This window comes from Hemitrygon akajei, chromosome 15 (genome assembly GCF_048418815.1).
Source record: "Hemitrygon akajei chromosome 15, sHemAka1.3, whole genome shotgun sequence".
NCBI classification, from domain to species: domain Eukaryota; kingdom Metazoa; phylum Chordata; class Chondrichthyes; order Myliobatiformes; family Dasyatidae; genus Hemitrygon; species Hemitrygon akajei.
This window is the reverse complement of record NC_133138.1, coordinates 29,857,396-29,863,395: the sequence shown is the minus strand read 5'-3', so window position 1 is coordinate 29,863,395 and position 6,000 is coordinate 29,857,396. Positions and strand designations below refer to the sequence as shown.

Sequence of the window (6,000 nt, the reverse complement as noted above, 5' to 3'; positions counted from 1 at the left end):
ACAGGTATATGGAGGAATTTAAGGTGGGGAGTTATATGGGAGGCAGGGTTTGAGGGTTGGCACAACATTGTGGGCTGAAGGGCCTGTAATGTGCTGTACAATTCTATGTTCTCGGTTCTATGTTCTAATTTAAGGAAGGATGTTGTGAAATATTGCAGGACCTGCCATACCTGTCAGGCTGTGGGGAAACCTAATCAGGTTATTCAAGTAGCATCACTTAAACCGATACCTGCTTTTGGTGAAACTTTTTCTAGGGTCATAGTGGATTGTGTTGGCCCATTGCCAAAGACTGCAGCTGGCTTTGAATATCTGTTAACAATCACACGTGCTGTGTCTAGGTTCCCTGAAGCGGTGCATCTCAGAAACATCAAGGCCAAGACTGTAGTAAAAGCACTCATCAAGTTTTTCACACTCTTAGGTCTGCCCAAAGAAATTCAATCTGACCAGGGTAGTAACTTTACTTCAAGGACATTCCAGGGGATAGTTAAAGAACTGCGAGCTAAGCACATTGTGTCATCTGCCTATCACCTGGAGTCCCAGGGAGCCTTGGAACAGTTCTACTCTACTCTTAGAACCATGATTAAAACATATTGTGTGGAAAATGGGAAAAACTGGGATAAAGGGATTCACTTACTTCTATTCACTGTTAGAGATTCCATTCAAGAATCATTGGGGTTCTGTCCGTTTGAACTTTTTGTAGTCACAAATATAAAGGACCTTTGACACTACTCAGCGAGCAGTGGTCTGATCAGAAAGTGTGTGTATGTGTACTTAGTTATATTTTGGAATTCAGAGATAGACCTAACAAGGCTTGTGACCTTGCGAGGCAGAATTGTCAGTACTCTCAGATAAAGATGAAGCTCTGGTATAACAGGAAAGCAAGAGAACAAGTATATCGCATTGGAGATAAGGTCCTGGTGCTATTCCTCCTCTTTATCAACCCCCTTCAAGTGAGATTTATTGGACCATATGAGATAACTAAGAATATTGATTTTTTGAAAGATGTTATTAGAACTCATGACTGATGGAAGGCTACTCAAGTTGTGCGCGTAAACATGATCAAGCCTTCTCATGACCCAGAGACTTCACCTGTGAGTACTGTTATGACAACGGATAAAGTTGTGGAGACTGGTACCAAGATACCAGATAATTTTAATGAGCTCAGTGTAGTCTCCACAAGGCTCAAAAATTCTGATGCTTTGAAAAATATTGACAGAAAAATCCATCATTTGGAACCAAAGCAGCAAAACAATTGAAGAACTTAACTAGCAAGTATAAAGATTTATTCCCTGACATTCCAAGAGAGCATACAGCTGCAGTACATGATGTGAATGTAGATAAAATTGATCCAATTGAGCAACACCCTTACAGAATGAACCAAGACAAAAATAAAATGGTTAAACAAGAAATTGAATACATGCTGACAGCCGGCAATATTAGGCCATCTATCTCAGACTGCGCCTCACCCTGTGTTATTGTCCCTAAGCCAGGTGGAAGCATGAGATTCTGTACTGACTACTGGAAAGTTAATGCAATAAAAGTTAAACCAAGACAGATGCTTATCCTATCCCAAGAGTGGATGATGGTATTGATAGAGTGGGAAAGATTAAATACCTTACAAAGAGAGACCTGTTAAAATGATACTGGTGTGTTCCTTTGACAGAAAGCGCTAAAGAAATATCTGCATTTGTGACACCATCTGGACTGTATGAGTACCATGTTTTACCCTTTGGGATGAAAAATGCTCCAGGGACATTCTAAAGGATGATGAATTACCTGATTCGTGGTTTAGAAAATACAAAGGCTTATTTTGATGATTTGGTTGTATGGAATGACACATGTGAGGAGCATATCACAGCAGTAGAGAAATTGTTTGAAAGGCTGTCCAAAGCAAATTTTACTGTAAACCTCACTAAAAGTGAATTTGGCACGCCACTGTCACGTATCTTGGTTATGTAGTAGGCCAGGGCCAACTGGCTCCTGTACAGGCCAAAGTTCAGGCTATTGATGAGGTTCCTGTTCTGATGGGCAAAAAAGCTTTGTGGAGGTTTTCTGGAATGGATAGGTATTACCATAAGTTTTGTAAGAACTTTCAGACATTGCTCTCCCTCTAATGAAACTCCAAGGGAAGAGTGAAAAATTTGTGTGGAATGACCTTTGCCAAGAGGCATTTGAATGCCTGAAAACCATCCTGTGTTATCATCCTGTGCTCAAAACACCTGATTTCAATAAACCATTTTCAATTGTGGTAGACACTAGTGGTGAAGCTGCTGGGGCAGTATTGTTGCAAAAGGATGATGATGAAATTGAACATCCAGTAACTTATTTCTCAAAGAAATTTAATGCACACAGAAAAATTACTCCTCTGTTGCAAAAGATTTGCTATCACTCATTTTAGCATTGCAGCATTTTGATGTGTACATATATCCTGCGCAGAAGCCACTTGTGTTTTACACTGACCATAATCCATTAGTGTTTCTGAGGAAAATGAAGGATAAGAATAGAAGGTTACTTAACTGGAGTCTGATCTTGCAAGAATATAACATGGAAATAAAACACATGGAAGGTACTGACAACATTATAGCTGACTGTTTGTCTAGATGTTAAATTTAAGTTTGTATACGCTTTGCTATGTTGCCTGATAATTACACATGTATTGCTTTAAGTTGTATAATCGATAGTTAAGACAAAAATTTTGCTCCTTGATCAAATTTTTTCTTAAAAGGAGGGAGGTGTGATGAGATCTGAAGGATTATCCAATATGGACTGTTTCTTTAAAAAGAGAGAGAGAGAGAGAGAGAGAGAGAGAGAGAGAGAGAGAGAGAGAGAGAGAGAGAGAGAGAGAGAGAGAGAGAGAGAGAGAGAGGGAAAGCGTGTGTGCTAGTTCACAGAGAGAGAGAGAGAGAGAGCAACAAAAAGCCTCTGAGCTGCCTTGGAAATGGCAAGGCGGAGCTATATGATGGACAGCTGGTATTCAGCAGTTGTGGAACATATACAAGGTCAACTGGCTTTGTAATTAGACACGCCAGAGACAAGGAAGACACTGACACTGGTTGACCTTTGTGTGCCCATGACAAAGATGGGGTTTTTGCTCACAGTGTGGACAAAGGGGTGACTGGTGGAAAGCTATCGGTGGGTTTAACCCTCGCCTAGGTTGATAGCTTTATCGTGGAAAACCGGCATTCTCGTTTGTGTGTTCACAGTCAGTGAATTTAATAAGTTTCGGGAGCAGGAGGACGACGTTGAAGATTAGATGGTGTTGGCACTGGTAAGACAGAACATCTCTCTCTCTCTTGAAACCACTCAATTCAATATCCAGAACTGAACTGACTGCATACCTATACCTTTGTAAGACTGTATCATTTCACCACCTAAGCTTGAAGAAGTTTGGGAAGTTTATTTACTCACTCATATATGCATATACATGGCTAACCTGTTTGACTTACCTTGTTTTATATTACTTTACCACGTAGTTTCTAATAAAATAGAGTTTGTAGCAAAAGACTCAGACTCCAGGTATGTCCATTTCTGCTGGTCTTTTTTAACCCATTATGGGGTACATAACAAATGTGAGTGCTACTGGGTGATAGTTCACATTATTCACATTATTCTTCTCAGACATTGGCATAATTGTTGCCGTTTTGAAGCAAATGGATACTTCTTCCCATAGCAATGAGAGATTGAAAATGTCTTTGAATACTCCCACCAGTAGGTTGGCACAAGTTTTCAGAGCTTTTCCTGGTACTCTGTCGGACTTTCTGCCTTGTGAGGGTTCACCCTCTTTGGTAGAGTTCCTCAATGGGCATTAAGGATTTCTATCAAAGGTTGCAGTGGAATTTAGATCAGCTGGAAAAATGGGCTGAAAAATAGCAGGTGGAATTTAATGCGGGTAAGTGTGAGTTGTTGCACTTTGGGAAGGCAAACCAAGGTAGGACTTGCACAGTGAGGACCTGAGTCACAGAGAAGGGTTCAATAGGTTAGTAATTTATCCCTTACATGCAGGGGTGTCAAACTCAAATACACAGTGGGCCAAAATTTAAAAAATCGGTACAAGTCGAGGGCCGGACTGGTTCAGCGTTTATTGCAAAACTTATTGAAATGAATTTATTACACATATTAACCTGGAACTAACAAAGCTTAGGTTATTGCCTACAAAAACAACATTGAACATTAAATAAATAAAAAATCAGTTGCATTTATTTCTTATGGCTTTATCTGCAGCTTTTCCGGAGTAATTTCTAATGAAAACATTTTTCCACAGGCCAACACTTTATGATTCACACTAGTCTAAGCCAGATACTTGGCATCTCATCTTGAATGCAAGTTCATCAATGTTTGGAGTCAGGCTCTGAGCTGAGGAAATCCTCAGAATTGAGTGAAGGTGTTCATCAGAAAGACGACTCCTGTGTGATGTTTTGTTTATCTTCATCAAAGAGAACAGTTGTTCACACAGATATGTGCTGCCAAACATAGACAGCATTTGAGCAGCTTGGGTACACAGCTGGGGCATTGTGTCAGGAATGAAACGTAGAAACTGTGCAGCGCCCACCGAGTCATACTTTGCCTTGAGTGTGTCACTACATTGGAGTTCAATCAGCTCCATTTGTATGTTGGTTGGTGCGCTTTCCACGTCAGCTGCAAATGGATTATTGAGCAGTTCAAACCTGCGTTTTTGGGCTTCAAAGTCGGCAAATCGCCGTGTGAAGTCAGCACCAAGTATGCTAAGTTTTTCAGCAAACTTTGCATGTGGGAACACTGCGGTAGAAACCTGCTCTTTCATAGTTCGGCAACACGGAAAATGGCTCAAGTTTTCTTGCTGCATCTGCGTCTCCCACAAGCGCAGCTTGGTTTTAAAAGCCCTCACTGCAGCGTACATGTCTGTGATCACACGACCCCGCCCCTGAAGCTGCAGGTTGAGCGCATTGAGATGGCTCGTGATGTCACACAGAAACGCCATTTCACAAAGCAACTTTTTGAAACAAAAAGTTTCAAAGCAACGCTTCGATTACTGGGGCCAGCTTTAATAGTAATTAGATATTATCTCGCGGGCCAAAGATAATTCCACCATGGGCCAAATCCGGCCCGCGGGCCTTGAGTTTGACATATATGCCTTACAGCATAGAAGAATGAGGGGTGTGTCACGATGTGGATTAGCAATGTTGGAACCCAAATACAGAGGAAAGACAGACTCTGATGTACAGACAGCAACCAGAGTTTACTCATAAGAATTCCAATAAAACTGGTGGTTCAGCTGAGTGACACTGTGAGACATAACATTTTCAAAAGTAAGACCCCACAATTACTGCTAAAAGGGCATCTGCTTAAATAATATTACTAACACATAACCCCAAGACAATCCAAATTTTAGAACTTTAAACAGAAAGAACCAGGAGACTGCATTACAATGACTGAGTCATTTGAGAGAAAGCATAAAGAACTCCAAACAATTACCAACTCTTGTTAAAGAACAATATACCATTTCACGTGTTCTAAAAACATCAGAGCCCAACACTCTCCAGCTCCCCACAGAAGCACAAAGAGTTCATTGCAGCTGAGATCTCAGAGTTATACAAAATTATGAGGGGTATAGATAGGGTAGTACAAGTTGACTTTTTTCCATTGAGGTTGCTTGAGATCAGAAATAGAGGTCATGGCTTAAGGGCGAAAGTTAAAATGTTTGAGGGGAAGTTGGGGGGGGGGTGCTCTTCACTCAGACAGTGGTGAGAGTGTGGAATGAGCTGTCAACATAAGTAATGCGTAGGTACATGGGTGGAAGGATTATGGAGGGATCTGACCGGTCAATGGAACTCAACAGATTAATAGTTCCACATGGAATAGATGGGCCAAAGGACCTGCTTCTGTGCTGTAGTGTTCTGTGACTCTAAACATCAATTTGTTATTCTGGCTGTCAAGTTATCTAATTTATAATCAATGTTCTCCCATGTGATCCTCATGTTACCATCTCAAACATTAAAAACTTTCCTTAAAACGTCCACAATA

The 6,000-nt window shown here is 40.8% G+C and overlaps 1 protein-coding gene across 1 annotated transcript in view; it reads left to right on the top strand.

Annotated features, from left to right (window-relative positions):
- Window positions 1–3,041: 3,041 nt before the first annotated feature.
- Window positions 3,042–6,000, top strand: part of LOC140739243 (uncharacterized) — a 112,885-nt gene continuing 109,926 nt past the window's right edge. The window contains exon 1 of the mRNA XM_073067361.1: window positions 3,042–3,268. The gene's annotated coding sequence lies outside the window, so the exon portion shown is untranslated. The remainder of the gene's footprint in view (window positions 3,269–6,000) is intronic.